Raw genomic sequence first — 16,375 nt, 5'->3', positions numbered from 1 at the left:
ATTTTTTTGGACTGCAGAAACAGTGAACGTAGTAATATAGATTGCAGTTCCTATTTTTTGGGACTGCTGAAACAGTGAATGTAGTAATATAGATTGCAGTTCCTATTTTTTGGACTGCAGAAACAGTGAACGTAGTAATATAGATTGCAGTACCTATTTTTTGGGACTGCGCTTAAACAGTGAACGTAGTAATATAGATTGTAGTTCCTATTTTTTTGGACTGCAGAAACTGTGAAAGTAGTAATGGAGATTGCAGTTCCTATTTTTTGGGACTGCTGAAACAGTGACCGTAGTAATATAGATTGCAGTTCCTATTTTTTGGACTGCAGAAACAGTGAACGTAGTAATATAGATTGCAGTTCCTATTTTTTGGGACTGCTGAAACAGTGAACGTAGTAATATAGATTGCAGTTCGTATGTTTTTGGACTGCAGAAACAGTGAACGTAGTAAGATAGATTGCAGTTCCTGTTTTTTCGGACTGCTGAAACAGTGAATGTAGTAATATAGATTGCAGTACCTATTTGTTGGGACTGCTGAAACAGTGAACGTAGTAATATAGATTGCAGTACTGCAAGAACAGTGAACGTAGGTAAATTTAGCATTACTAATAATTCTGGACTGCAAGAACAGTGAAAGTAGGTATTGCAGTACTAATATTTCAGGACTGCAATAATATATTGCTCTAGAATTTTTTTATACTTTTTAAATTATTTTTTAATATTTTTTTTTTATTTTATTAGTATAATTTTTATTTATTTATTTTTTTAAATTTTTTTAGGAGTTTTTAATAATTATAAAATTAATATGGACTTAGCACAACAAAGCACAGGACTAAAGCACCACTGGACTAAGCAGGACAGGGCACAGGACAAAAGCACCACTGGACTCAGCAAGGACAGAGCACTGGACACAAGCATAAAGCACCACTGGACTGATCACGCAGGAGCACCACTACCCTACAACCTCCCTTTTCCCTGATGTCAGGCGAAATGAAGATGGCGGCCGCAAGTTGACAATTTATGACATCCGAGTCTCGCATGTCATAGCCTCGTTTCGGATCTTTTTGCCGGGCGGAAGTACCCGAACAGTGCTCGGATCCAGTCGGATCTGCATTGTTCGGGTGGGTTCGGATTAGCGGAATCCGAGCCCACTCATCCTTAATTGACACCAGGTTATTATTATCAGGGCTGCCAAGATAAATTCAGGACCCCAGTGTGAGGACACCGGGGTTATAACCAAAGCTCTCTAGATACCCAATCCTCTAGGTTCACAGGTCACACAGGTAAGGAGACAGGAAAGAAATAATAATCCCTTTTATTAAACAAAGTGCGTGCACTTAGTAAAATACAACAGTGCTCTCCAAGGAGAAATTTGTTCTCCCACCAAATATATAAAGTGTCAGAAAATCACCAGTGCAAGTAAAAACTCCCCAACAAAGTCCCCAGCAGGTTACCTCCAAGCACAGTGTCTTAGCAGGCCCAAACTCCTGGTAATAAAATCTACAGCTGACAATCCAAGTGGGCCAGGGTTTCTGATCCTTAAGGTGGGTCTGTGTATCTTGCTGACCCCAGCAGCTCGGCTGACTCTCCACCAGCTTGGTGGGACCCTGGGTATTAGTCTCCCTACCGATGTAGGCTCACCAATTCCCCAGAATCTGCGAGTGTCTCCCGATGGAGTGGTAACAGAATCAGTCCTAGAGGTACACTGTCCGATCTCTGTCAAGAAGCTCCTGCCTCAAGCATTCCTTTAAGGCCCTGCGAGAATACGGTTACTCTCAAACAGTCCAAGTCCTCGCTGTCTCAAGATTCTCCAACAACAACCCCCTCCCCCAGACAGCTCCTTTTTGTCCCTTCTCACAAGACCTCTGATCCTGGACACCTCCCTGGGTCAACCCCCCACTCATTGTCCTCTTGTGATTGGTGGTGTGAAGAGTTTGGGTGTTAACAGGGGTGGAAATAGTGCATGACATCAGTGGTCTCCCCCCTGCGGTGATGGTGCCATTCGGACTTTGTTGCAGAGTTGCTAGAACAATAGTTAGCAAACAGGGAGAGACCCCCCTCCTGATTTTAGATAAGGTCCTGACCCTCCTCTTTTTAACCCCTTTCACTACTTTTTGATGTCACAGGGTCCACAGCTGATTCACACTTCCTGCGAGCTGCCTCCCCCCTCCCTCTCTGGACAACACAACAATAACAGATCTGGCCACCGGGCAGCATTTAATAACAGAGTGGACCATGGTTGTTCAATTGGCCCACTGAGGACAGACCGGGTTGGCACAATATTCTCAATATTAGGCCCGGGTCTGTCACACCCAGTATAGCAAATTTATGGGGCCCCCCCTTATAGTTGAACATGGCAATAAAGTTTGTGCCGCCGCTAAGCGGTGGCACGCCATGGAGGTGGGTGTGGTCATACAATTAAGGCACCTGGCTGTGCATCATTGGGGTGTATCTAGCAGGTGAAAAGCACTAGGCCATCCTCCTACAGTAAAAAACCCTGCATTGTTGTGTACATCTTTGGCAGAAGTGTGCAGTAACCGCTCGCAGGAGTGTGACATATGTCCCAGCAGTCCTGACTTTCAGGACAGTGGAACAGTGACCTCATAGTGCCTCTTAGTTGTGCCCACAAATCATATCATGCCTCATAGTAGAGGCCCAGTTAATACTATGGTAAATTGTCATGCCCACAATTCATAACATACCACATAGTAGAGTCCCTTGTTCATATTATACCACAATAATGCTCCCAATTCATTTTTTGATACACATAAGTTCCCCAGTTCATATTATGCCTCACATAAGTGTCCACAATGCAATCACATTATGCCTCAAATAAGTACCCCCAATTCACATTCTGATACACATAAGTGCAGTGTTGGGCTGAGGCATGAAGGGCCCACAGGGGGAATATAGAGGTCGAGTCTTACCAGAGGGGGTGTGGCCAGCCGCTAGAGAGGCGCAACTAAACCACCAGAGGGGGTGTGGTAAGCCCACGATGGACAGCTAGCACCATAGTGTAGTGTATAAAGTATACAGTGTGTATATAAAGAGTACACAGTCTTGGCCTGCCCCTTAGATTGGGCAGAACAGTCACCAAAAATCAGGAATGTCCCACTAGAATCAGAACATTTGACAGACTGTCCTGCTTTCTCGTACCTGTTCTTGTCACTTTCACCATCTTTGACTTCTGGTGTCTTTAGTTGCGACTTGTCTGGTTTCTGGAATGTTGGGGGCCCTATTTGGAAAAAAATGGGTACATTTAGAAAATTCCAACCAGCCCCGGCGTTAAATCAATAGCACGAACATAATTAGGCCTTCCTCCAGCCCCAACATTAAAATAATAGTATTCCCATTTGATAAATAAATCCATACCCCTCCAACCAATCCCAACATTAAAGTAATAGCATTCCCATTTAATAAATAAACCTATATCCCCTTCCTCCAAACAGCCCCAGCAATAAAATAATAGTATCTACATTTCATAAATATACCTATTTCCCGCAACCAACCAGCTGTTCAGATTGCTCTGTCTGGGACATGCTGGGCGTTCGTGACAAACTGGTTGACAACTTGGTGGGATTGATAATATTTTTATTTTTTATCATAAGAACGTAAGTGAATATGTGGTGCGTGATTCTAGAGAAAATCAGTATCCTAACTGACCGGAGATTACACTCAAGGCTTACAATATTCTAAAGGACATACTGCACATATAGTTTCTGTCCCCCCCTCCCTTTCTAGTTTTCCTTTCTATTTTTCATTTGATGAAAGTGTGAGATCCAGGATGGCCCCTGACTATAAATAGATGAAAAAGGACGAGCTTTTGGCTTTGTGTGTCGAAAAAGGACTTATTGTCATCCCCGGCAGGAACCGAGAGCAGTTGATTGAAGCGCTTATGGAGGCTGATCAGAAGCTAAGAGTAGGAGGAGGCAGTGGAGAAAACACCTCTGCTTCAGAAGGGCAGTCAGCACTGGACATTACCACAAATACCACTGTTGAACCAAGTGAGGAGTCTACCCTGGACAGTTACCTTCACACTGCTTTCAAAGAGCTGAAGGATGCTGATCCTGCAACATCCAGCAACTACCATGTTCAGCAACTCCAAGAGGTTGCAGAATGCCGAGCAGACAGGGAGGCTGTCAAATGCTGCGAAGACCAGGAAGCTGCAGAGAGACAAGCAACTGCAGAGCGACAAGCTGAACGGCTGACTGAGGTCCGGGTAAGAAAAGACCCAGGCACGACCAATTTCCCGTGTTGGAAAAAGAAAGCAACCTTGATATGTTCCTGAGGGGATCTGAAAGGACTTGCTGATAGTTTGAGCTGGACCCAGTGAATGGGCCAGCTATTAAACCCCTGGACTGAGAGGGAAAGCTTTGGAAGTATTTGCAGACCTTCACCAGGATTTTGGACAGCGATTATGTTGCAATTTAGCAAGGTTTGTTATTTCATTTCAACATAACTCCTGAGGCTTACCGGCGGAAAATCCAAGACTCAGGGCTCAGTCCCTCTGATACTTATGCCAGACTGTTAGCACAATTATTATCCATGATGCATCAATGGATTGAGGGATTGCAGGTACTGGACTATCATAAGCTAAAGGATCTTATTCTCCAGGAGCAGTGTGCCCAGCGAAGGGTGAGAGAATGGGTTGTGGATCGTGAACCCAAGACAGCGCAAGTGGCTGCTAGCCTGGCTGACAAGTACACAGTTACCAGGGTTCCTGTAACGAAGAAGAGTTGGGGAGCGCAAGGGCAAACTATGTGCAAAGAAAGGCAACCTGAAGGATCACCCTTGAGTTCCCCGTCAACCAAACAAGCTGCTTCTGCACCTTTGTGGGTGGGGGTGTGAGGGGAAAACCTGTTTTGACAACTGGCCCAGGTGTTGTACATGTGATAAAGTGGGGCACATCAGTGTCAATTGCCCCCGAAAGAAGAAAACAACTCTTTCTGCTGTGGGGTTGGGGGGGGGGGGGGGCAGCAGGAAAGCCAGTTTTGGCCATTTTGTGTGCGGGAGGACCCCGAGACAATCTATAAGTGGTTAAGGCCCCTCCACCGGGACTAGCCACCTTTCATATTGGCTGCAGATCCTTCTGAACCCCACCCAACTGTGAGAGCCTAGCTGTCACATGGGATGTGCACCACATGACAGGTGCCGTCCCATGTGAGAAGTGTTGAAGTGTTGAAGACAGCGCGTGCGAAGGGAATAAGGTAAGTTTTGGGGGAACATTAATATTGTGTGTGTTCTGATATAGTGTGTGTACCAGTGTGCTAATATAGCGTGTGTGTGTGTGTGTGAGAGTGGGGGCCAGTGTGTTACTATAGTGTGGGAGGTAGGCTATTTAAGTGCAAGTAGGGGCTAATTATTTGTGGGGCTAATTAAGTTGGGCCTACTAATTTAAGGTTAGTTGACGGGACCTTTAATTTAATTCTGTGGTGGTTTGGTGATATTAATTGAATATAGGGCTGATTTTGGGGAGGAGGGCTATTTATTTTATGTGAATGTGAATTATTTAATGCCGGGCATGGTTGTGTAAAATGGTTATATTTGTTAAAAGTAAATGCAGTATAATTAATTGCTGCGGCTGTTTGGAGGGAGGGAAATAGGTTTATATATTAAATGTGAATATTATTATTTTAATGTTGGGCCTTTAGGGAGGCCTAATTATAAAACATGGGTGCTATTGATTTAACACTGTGGTTGGTTGGAGTTTTCAAAATTTTATATACCCATTTTTTTCCAAAGAGGGCATCCAATATTCCAGGATCCAGACAACCAGCAAATAAGCTAAAGTAACCAGCACCCACAAGTGGTAAAAGTGACAAAAACAGGTAGGAGAGAGCAGGACTGTCTGCCAAATGTCTGGAATCTGGTGGGACAGTCCTGAATTTGGGTGACTGTTTCATTTAGGACAGCTGGGAGATATGTCCCGCTTCACCGTGTACTGCTCGTGAAGGCAGAACTGTGTGCACCTAACAGTAGTGCATACAGTATTGACTGTGTACTTTTCTAAAACAATAACCATGTTATATCATAGGCGTTACCCCAGAACCTTAATCCAGCTCTGGGCCGGAACAATGCAAAAACAAGCCCTTTTGCTGGCAAAAACATCAGGTTTTTAAAGCGAACAGGCTTTTTGCAGTTTGATAATTGCCATTATAATCAGCCAGCTATGTAAAAAAAAATTTAAAAAAAATAAATAATTATATATATATATATATATATATATATATATATATATATATACACACATTATTTATTTTTATTATTTAAGATTTATTTTTTTATAGTAATAAAGTATCGCTGGAGTAAGCAACACTATAATAGCCTATTTTTATATTGATAAATATATATTGTGCCAAAAACCACCCTTTAAGGATGGGCCGTTACTTATGGGCGCTTGCCCCCCGGGCTAAAGTCTGCCAGCCAGCCCCTGCCTCCTCTTCCTTTGCCTGCCATCTCCGTTTTCTCCCAGTTGGTCCTACTGTCTCTTACAACCGCTCCCTCTAGAATGTAAGCTCGAGCTTACATTCTCACAGGCAGGGTTCTTGCTACCAATTTTCCTATGTCTGTATACTGTCTGACTCCCTTGTATAGCCTGTCATGTCTTTTGCTGCACTCTGTGTGTGTCCCCATAGCATTACTCACACTTATCTCTGCTACTTATGCATATTACCTCATCTATTTGTTAATTGCTTCTGTATCTGGCACTACGGAATCTGTAGTGCCTTTTAAATAAATTAATAATAATAATCAGAAGAAGAAGCAGAATTAACTATTTGTCTTGTTCATACATAAACATGGTGATTTGGTGTCTCAGATGACAGTGACATTAGTCTGGAAGGTTGAGAACCGGAGTCTCAACAGTTTTGTATAGTTAGAATGACCAGACTACAAAATTAAAATTACTATATCAACAGTTGCCTATAATGCAGTGCTCTGTTCAATTCAGAATTATTACAGTGAATCAGATTCTAGCAAGAAAATGGAGGAAAGGTTTATGAAACTTTTTGCAAGTGAAAGGCACAATAATAATGACATGGTGGTAGAATGAGTGAGATAAATAGGGAAGATGATGACTGTCAGGTATAGGCTACATGCTTTGGTATGCTGGCATTACACCTTCTTATGTCCTCCATATGCCTCCCAGTAGCACAGTACTGGCATACTGAAACCACCAGTGTGTATAGAGTAGGTTATAAGGTTAGTACTGTGAATTATGATCTGAGATGGATAAACCACTCAAACCCATTTATGGTGACTGGCAGTTGTGTCCTGGGAAGTAAAGGTCTATTCTACTTCATGTTGCTTTATATAGTAAGGTGGGATCACTGAACTGCAGGCTCTACCCCCATTTCCTTTGTAGCCTGACTGTTAAAGACCAAGTGAACATGGTTTACTTTAGGCTTCATTTTAATCAAATTTGTTTTTCTGGAGGCAAATCAAAGAGAACAAAACAATTGTTTAAAAAATTATGATATAATGAAATAAAATGTTTAAAAATATGTTTTATTTTGTTGCTATGAGCTTAAGCTGGGGAAAAAAATCTAATAGTTTGGAGTGAGGATGTTCATTTTGTAACAATCATCAAATTTATAAAATAATAATAGTCATATTACTATATATTATTAATATTGCTTATACTGATGGGAAGATGACAGACATGGTTTTCTCAGTGTATTAAATGGGCCATGGTAATGAATAGCACTGCTGAGCTGCCACTCAAAAACATACATGATTGATAGTGCTGTCAAAACAAATGCCATAAAAGATACATTAATATACCATTACAGCCATTGTTTACTTTTCCCTTTTCTCTTTTTCTTTTTTCCCTACTTCATTTGTCTCACAGTATAAAACAAGTTATACATCGGTCATAAGCAATGTATACATTTCAACATTATTAGATTTATTCTTTTCCTACAACTGACAACTGGAAAGCAAAAACAGGTCTCCTGCCCTGAAATGACATCAAACGAATATTAACAAAATTGTTTGTTATTTTTTTTGCAGGCAACCTGGCTCCATTTGACATGAATCATACCCATTGGGAAACAGTCATACTAGTTTCCCGAAACAGGCTTTTAGTGTTTCATTGCAAACATTATCCATGCCAAAAATAATGCAAAATTAAAATATGCCCACTTTAAACCAAAGAACCATGTTTTATCAGCAAAAATGTGATAAATGGCAAAAAGATACAAGTTTTTAATTCATACTGTCAACAGATAGCGGTTTTTCTTGTGCAATATTACATTTCTCAACTGTGGTTTTATACATTTTAAATACAGGTCAGTCTAATATTTGCTAGTATATATGTAATATTTTTTTTTAGATTCATCATTCGACTTCCTGTACTGTTTCTCTAATGGCTGTAGAAGCTGTCTCTAGACCAAAACAAGCTATTATGGGAAAATGATTTCACAAATAAGCTAGAATATGTACCAGAAATGCTTATCTTGTAGATAACATTTATATAACTATATTATATAATTTAGGTATGTATAAAGACATGAGTGATCAATGCACAATTAGTGATCACAGCATACAAAAACAAGCTGTGTTCAAAGAATAGCTGCAGGAACATGATTGATTTAAAGTACAGTCTGTTTCTATGAGAATTGTATTTTTCCTTTAATGACATATGTTTGGCAGGAACTATAGAAACAAATGAAAGCAAGAACATCTAAGGGAAAAAGCATACAGCCAATCAAACTAGAAGATGTACAGAAGCACAGCCCTTGTCAGGCTCGAATCAATTGCGTGGTCAGCAATGTATAATGTTATGTTGAGTTCTGTAATGTCTGTGACCGCATAAGTTTTTTAATTAATTCATTACTTAATGGATTAATAGGAATCATGGCAGTGGAAAAATGACAGGCTAGCACTAAAAATAATAGTGCCGTCTGTCTCCTCTGCCCTTGTGTGAGCTCCTGACTTTTTCTGGGTAATGTTTCAGCATGTTAGAAGTGACAGAGTGTGCAGTGGCGCACGCAGGGGGGGTTTCTGAGTCTCTAGAAACCCCCCCTGCGCTAACTAAGTGGCCACTGTCCTATACAGCAGCCGCGGAGCTGTCAAAAAAGCGTCCGCGGTGGTGCTGTATACAGCACTGCCGGGGACGCTTCTTAGACAGCGCCGCGGCTGCTGTATAGGACAGAGCTGACGAAACGGAGTGGTTTGTTTTTTTTGGCTTTTTTTGGGTTGGGGGGAAACCCCCCCCCCCCACAATCCTCCGTGCGCCCCTAGTGTGCCCAACAACACAGTATTTTCCCTGTCTGCTTTCAAATCTAAGTTTTCTATTGTTTCTTTAAAGCAATAACTGCATACTTGCCTACTTTGGCAACGTCTTTCCGGGAGAGGGGCGTGACTGGAGAGCGGGAGGGGGCGGGGCACGTCCAAACGCGTCATTTTGGCCCCGCACAACGAAAATGCCGTTTTGTCACGGGGGCAGGGCCAAAATGACGCGATTCACCGCAAATAGCGTCATTTTGAGACGCCCGTAGCGGGGTGCGGGAGATTTGCCTGCTCTCCCGGGAGTCCGTGAGACTGACCCAAATTTCGGGAGTCTCCCAAACATTCCGGGAGAGTTGGCATGTATGAATAATTACATGAACCATCCTGGATATGTAAACTGTTCCAGATTAGAGAAAATGTGGTAAATCTTACACTGTGTAAAATGGCTTCACCCATACAGTATTTACTAAATTGTGCTTCAGTAAGGCTAGGTTGGAGATGTAGACTAAATTATTTATTCATTTTTTTATTATAAAGTGCTGTAAAAAAAAAAAAAAAAGTAATATAGCAAGAGAAAAACACTGATTAGTTCATTTTGATGCTACGATAGGATGGGGAAATTCATCCTAAATTGCCCATACTTATTACATTATCCATGCATGCCTGGTTAATTAAAGATTAGCTGGATAAAGTTAACATACTCTATGTTTTTCTTAACCATAACATATACATGATGTACACCTCAATGTGTTTCTATTCACTCTCCGTTATATTTATAATTACCCATCTTAGTCACTGAGGGATGATGCAAGAATGTTATCACAAATGTTGTGGACTTAATAGACTTTCCAGATTTCAGGCTTCTCTTGACTTTAGTTCTTTGCTGAAAAAGCAGTGTGGTTTGGCTTTGTATTGAATTCTCAGTCTTCTCTGTAGTGGAAATGTGCAGTGACCTGTAAATGATCCCACAGTCCACTTGTCATAAAAAAAACACTTACATGCCATCAAAACAATATTACACACTGTATATGGTAGCGTGTCTGCTGATATTTTTTGTGCTCTTTATAATATATTACCTGGAAATGAAGTGAGCATATAAATGAGTAAGGCAAATATGACGTGTCTTTCCAGGCACACGTTTGATCCTACAGACATACAGTTTGTATTGGAAAACTTTAAAATGAGAATGAAATAAGGGGATCCAGGCTGCTTAGAACAACTGTTCCAGTAACTCAAAAGGACAAGTGATAAATATATGTGTGGCTGGACCACTTCTAAATAACTGATTGTATAAATTTATTTAAATTAATAGCGCAGTGCACCAATTTATATAATTGCAGGTTTTTGTATTGGTATGTATTTTGTATGGAAATGTATTGATTTCTGAGACAGTATGTCATGATTTGGTTTTGTAACTTTTCTAAAGAAAGTCCCACGTGCTAATTAGACCTTTTGATGTGTGAGTGTCTAACACATTCTATAGCGTGAAGGCACAGGAGGGGGTAATTAGACTTGCTATCTTTCTAACACAGGATGCAAGTAATATAGGAAATGTAACACCAAGTTTTAGGAAATCACAGATAAATGTCAATTTTGTTAAAGCTTAAATTGCGTTAGCTTCAAGGTTAGAGAATATATTACATCCTGATGGTAATTATTGAATGTGATATATCAGACATGGCGGTGACAGGGACTGGGTTACCTCCTGCCAAGTTAGGGCTGCAAAACTGTATAAAAAGAAAACAGTTTGACCATGTAATGTTTCATTCTATCCATTATGTCTGGAAAGATCGCAGGTACCACAAACTGGCGTGTAACCATCCTTTATAAGGGCTACTTGAGCTAATAAAACATCACTGCTTCAAGATCTTGCTTTGACGCCTACTTACCTGCAGCAATTCCTGTGCAGATTAGACCCCTACAGATTAGACCAATCTAATCCGTTATCTGGCTGTTTTGAGGTTGGGACCCAGCATCTAGTACCAATGCTCTGCCCGCTACCTTGCAGCTATGGTCAGTGTGATAGGCCAGGGGTGACCATCTACAGCAACCCCTATCTAAAGGAAATGGTCAGGTGTACCATCCCAGGTGCCCAGCAAGGAGGTACACTAGCAGTGAAAGTTACCCAGACGGAAGCCATTCTAGATGCCGGTGAAGGAGCCTAATGGTGGCAACAGCAGCCCCTCATACTGTGTTTAGAGGGGTGCAATTTGGGATACAGAAAAGGGATGGGGCAAGTCAAGCCCAGACGGTCACCAGCAAAACGGACAGGGTGGCATAGGAGGTCCATCCTGTCACAATAAGTAATATGCTATTCTTTTTGCTTTTCACTCCAGTGCCGGATATCTGAACTTCCTTCTGTTTCTATATCAATAATTTTATATTTGAAGTCATAATTTAAATTTGTATTCTATATAGCTTTTTTGCACCATATAGTTGTCAGTTCTGTAAAATACAATCTTGTCTGAAATAAAAGTGACACTGTCATAATAAAGATGCACCAATTACTAAATAAAGTAGTATAAATAATATTGTTTCTAAGGCATATGGAAACATGTTAAACGCAGGGTTGACAAATTGGTTCTTTAATACTGGCCATATATCGATTATACTTGATTGCATTCCAGTTAGTTAAGATGCAAGCGACATGCATGCACAGTGAAAGCCTCAGTGTTGCAGTGTGCATCTGAAATAATTCCAATCCAACCAGGCACCATGTTTGGGAATTGAATGTGTTTGTGCAGATATCAATAGACCAACTGAAAGAAATGACTGCTATGTGCTCGGCAATAGGTTGAATTCAGATTTGCTCAATAAGTAAGAGCATTTAAATATTAAACATATCCACCATTTTTAGTGTTTTTAAAAAGTGCTGCTTTGATTGTACTAAAAATAAAAACACATGGGCATTAATGACATTTGCAAAAGGGAAAGTCTGTGTGGTATTTCAACATAAACCTACATGGGATATATACATATTGGTAAAATTATGTTAAACCCAGCCAACACTTAGTAATACAATTGTACTAGCACACAGTTAGGAGCTGTCCATGTCACTGGACACATTAATGCAGTCAACTTCCCTAATATAAACATATGACTTGTAACAGTAAGGCATACTACACCACAGTATACCATTGTAGCAGAAATAAAGGAACAAATCATTATGTCAGGAGAAATATGTATTCATTCTGATGGGGCATATGTAATTTCCAATTTCCTCCACCCCGCCCATCTTACATATTTTTCCTATGAGAAACACTCTTCAGCTATTTTAGATTTCCAAGTTCATGACATTAGGCTTTGTCTCTTATCTTTAAATCTAGGAAATTACTTTTGACATCACCATCCTGTTTCTAGTGACTTTGGCTGAACTGATACCATGTGACTTCTATTACCAGTACAGACAAAGCACTTGATGCCACCCTGTTGACAATAATCAGCATAGTATGTTGATGTTGGCAAGCATGCTCGTTATCTGCTGGCAGGGGGAGTATTATCAGAAGGAAGGTAAGGGTTATTTAAATCACAAAATCAAAACCTGTATTTCCTTGTGTTATTACAATAGGTGACAGCTGCAATTGTAATCTTTTTTTTCAATATTCTGCACACCCAATTTTATTGTGTGCATGTGCAAAAATTTTGCGTATGGAAATATAAAACCCCATAAAACACATACAGTTTTGTAGTGTTATATGTCATGAATTCAGGAATATTCTGTTCAATTGAAACTCATACAAATACACCTCTGATTTTTAATGTGTTTTCATGCGTTTGTCATAATGATCCTTGAAGGCTTTCAATATCGGCTTACTGAAATCACTTCAGTTTTTACATTGTCCAACAAGAGTGATACGGATATTGTGTCTGCAGCCCCATACCATATATAATGAACACAGAGGGGCTGTTGCTGAGTTTTGCATACACATATTAGATTAAATGATATGCCTATGTCTGTATGCAGATTTAGTTGTATATGATACTTGTGTCTCCTTATGCTTGGAAGGGGGGGGGGGGATGGGGTAGCGAAGGGGGAGAGAAAACACAGTCCGAGTGCAGTAAGGTCGTGTTCATAAAATTGTGACTGAGGCAGATCCACATGGAAATGCAGATAGTGAATGTGTTTTTTTTTAATTTTCAACACAAATGTTTAAAAAAACATTTTTTTTTTGTACTTATGACATAGCACTGGGGTCATGAGTTCGATTCCCGACCATGGACTTATCTGTTTGGAGTTTGTATGTTCTCCCCATGTTTGCGGAGGTTTCCTCCATGTGCTTCGGTTTCCTTCCACATTCCAAAAACATACTAGATAATTGCCTGCTATTAAATTGCCCTTAGTTTCTCTCGGTGTGTATGTTAGGGGATTTAGATTGTAAGCTCCAATGGGGCAGGGACTGATGTGAATGAGTTTTCTGTACAACGCTGCAGAATGGTGCTATATAAATAAATAGATGATGATGATGACCTGGTTGGGTGTAAGTGTATCTGATGTATGCTGACATAATCCTGGCACATATTTTACTGGTGCAGAGCTGCAAAGATTTAATGCACGCATGTTAACTGCTCTTAACAAACTGTCACACACATATATCTACTTTACCAAACAGGATGCACAGTTGCATGAGCTGAAGGTAGCTTTCTATCGGCTCTCTGGACTACCTAAATTTTTTTTTTTATGAAAAGCCTAAAAAACATTCTTTTGTGCCCAGGTGCTCGAAAAAAAAGTGCAAAAACAAAAAAGTACATGGCCCTCGTTTACAGAAGAAGGGCCCTATTCCCCAACCACCGCAACCAAAACGTCCCTTAGGGGGCAAGGGTCTTCAGACCCGTTTCGCTGCAAGGCTAGGGGGGTCCCTTTAGCCCCTGGGATCCGCCGAAGCATCACTGTGGACTCAACAACTGGCCCAACCCCTGGAAGGGAGGGCAGATGATGGATTCAGGGGGCTGGAACCTCAGGGCAACAAAGTCCCCCCTACATCTTTTGGGGACGGAGCCCATAATGGTATACCCATGGCCCTAAATCCGTGGAAAAAAGTGATAGTGACAAAAAGTGGTAAAAAAAAAATAGTGCCGAGTAGGTATGGCCCCATCCTAATGGCTGGGCTGGTTATAAAATTTTTCTCACTCAGTCAAAAGGCTAGGGCAAAGAATAAGGGCGGTGCTTAAAAGAAAGTTGTCATAAAGTGCTGAGTGCCAACAAAATCATGTGATTAAGGTGCATGACCCGTGATTTATGGCACCTCCGGATCGCCACTCCAGAGGCACATTTTGTCCAAGGCTTTCAAAGCTGCCTCCCGGCCCCTGGTGGCAGAGCAAGCTTTCCCATATCTTTCAAGGGGGGCTCCGATTGCCTCACTCGAACAGTTACTGACTTGATCTCAGCCAAAAGGCTCTTACTACCCCCACTGCTCAAACAGCTTCAGGCCTGACAGCTGTCTCATCTCATTGCTGTCAGGGCATGGTGGGAGAAGAGCTGATCACTAGAAGCTGTGAAGAAAAGAAACAAAGAAAACTGAAAAGTGGCTGCCGGACACTGCACCCTGATTGCACATGTCCCACTGCCCTAGTTACGGCCCTGCGTCTGCTGGTTCCTGTTGCCCAGGATCATGCTGGTAAATACAGGCGTGAAGTCCTGCAAATAAAAACATATGTGTAAGTATGAATATTTGGACCTGATATATGTGTAACCCAATATAGGCCTTATCTGTGTGGAGTTTGTATGTTCTCTCTGTGTTTGTGTGGGTCTCCTCCAGGTACTCCGGTTTCTTCCGACACTCCAAAAACATACTAGTAGATTAATTGGCCACTATTAAATTGACCTTAGTCTGTGTGTGTGTGTGTGTGTGTGTGTGTTAGGAAATATAGACTGTAGGCTCCAATGGGGCAGGGGCTGATATGAATGAGTTCTCTGTGCAGCGCTACAGAATTAGCGGCGCTATATAAATAGCTGATGATAATGATGATACAGTGAGTGAGATTACTGATAAACCTTGTTATATATTTATAATCATGCATAGCTGTCAGCCCTCTGTAACCCAACAACAGGAGTTGAGTCAGATGAATAAGACACCTAACGGTAAGGAGTGACTCGGACAGGGATGCTGAGGAAGTGAGCTGATATGAGACTGGATATATGAGAGAGAGAGAGATCTAAGGAAAGAAAATTAACTATATCAGAAAAGAGAGAGAGTCATACATTGGAGGCTGAGAGGAACATGAAAAGTTACAGATATTGATAAGTGTGCTAGTATCACACAGCAAGAGTGTGACACAGTTTAAATTGGATGCAATCTGTTGTTTAATACAAGGATCACAAACAGCCAACATTAGCGCTCAGAGAGAGTGTGTCTAAAACATTTCTTTTTACACTTAAAGCATCCTGCCTAAGGGATAACATGTCGCTCCAGTTACCAATGAAACCAACAGTCCTATATGTGCACTGACAAAGGAGGCCAAATTTAACTGTGTTGTTGTCATTATTACTAAAGTTTGCAGTATGATTGGGGGTGTGTGAAGTGTAAATGCCTTTGTGTATTTTGTGAATGGGAGGAGTATGGCATTTCTTTGTTAGAACTGCACAAAGTACTTTGTTAATTAACTCTTTATAATATTACAAGGGAAAATCACTCACGCATAATTATTGTAGAGTATTGTTACTTAACAGTATTATTATTGGATGTTACTATTGTATTTAGTATTATTGCATGAATCTAATTATATTATCTTACATTTGTTTTTAATAATTTTTTTCCTGTATCACCTCAAATTATCGTCTCACGTTGGGGATAATTTAATGAAAATACTAAGGTGTAATTTAATAATAGAAACTTAGTATTCATCTGTCAGAGACTGGATGTAAATGGGATTCAATCTGGTGTTGGTGCGGGGAGATTCCTGAGTTAATCCCTAGTAGGCTGAACCAGTCAATTACCTAACCTATGCACGGATAGTGCGCTACATATTATAACCACTTGTACCACAATCCTTTGTTGTTATTAGTTTGGAGTGAACCAATTTTCCCAGTGTTAGAGAGTCCATTGGGAATCACTATAATGGTCACATATTTTGTTGAAGGGACATATCTGTGAGCAAGTATACCGATAGCACTCAGGTTTATAATCACCCTTCACAACGACTTAGT

This window comes from Mixophyes fleayi, chromosome 4 (genome assembly GCF_038048845.1).
Source record: "Mixophyes fleayi isolate aMixFle1 chromosome 4, aMixFle1.hap1, whole genome shotgun sequence".
Taxonomy (NCBI): Eukaryota; Metazoa; Chordata; class Amphibia; order Anura; family Limnodynastidae; genus Mixophyes; species Mixophyes fleayi.
Note: the sequence above shows the minus strand (reverse complement) of the source record.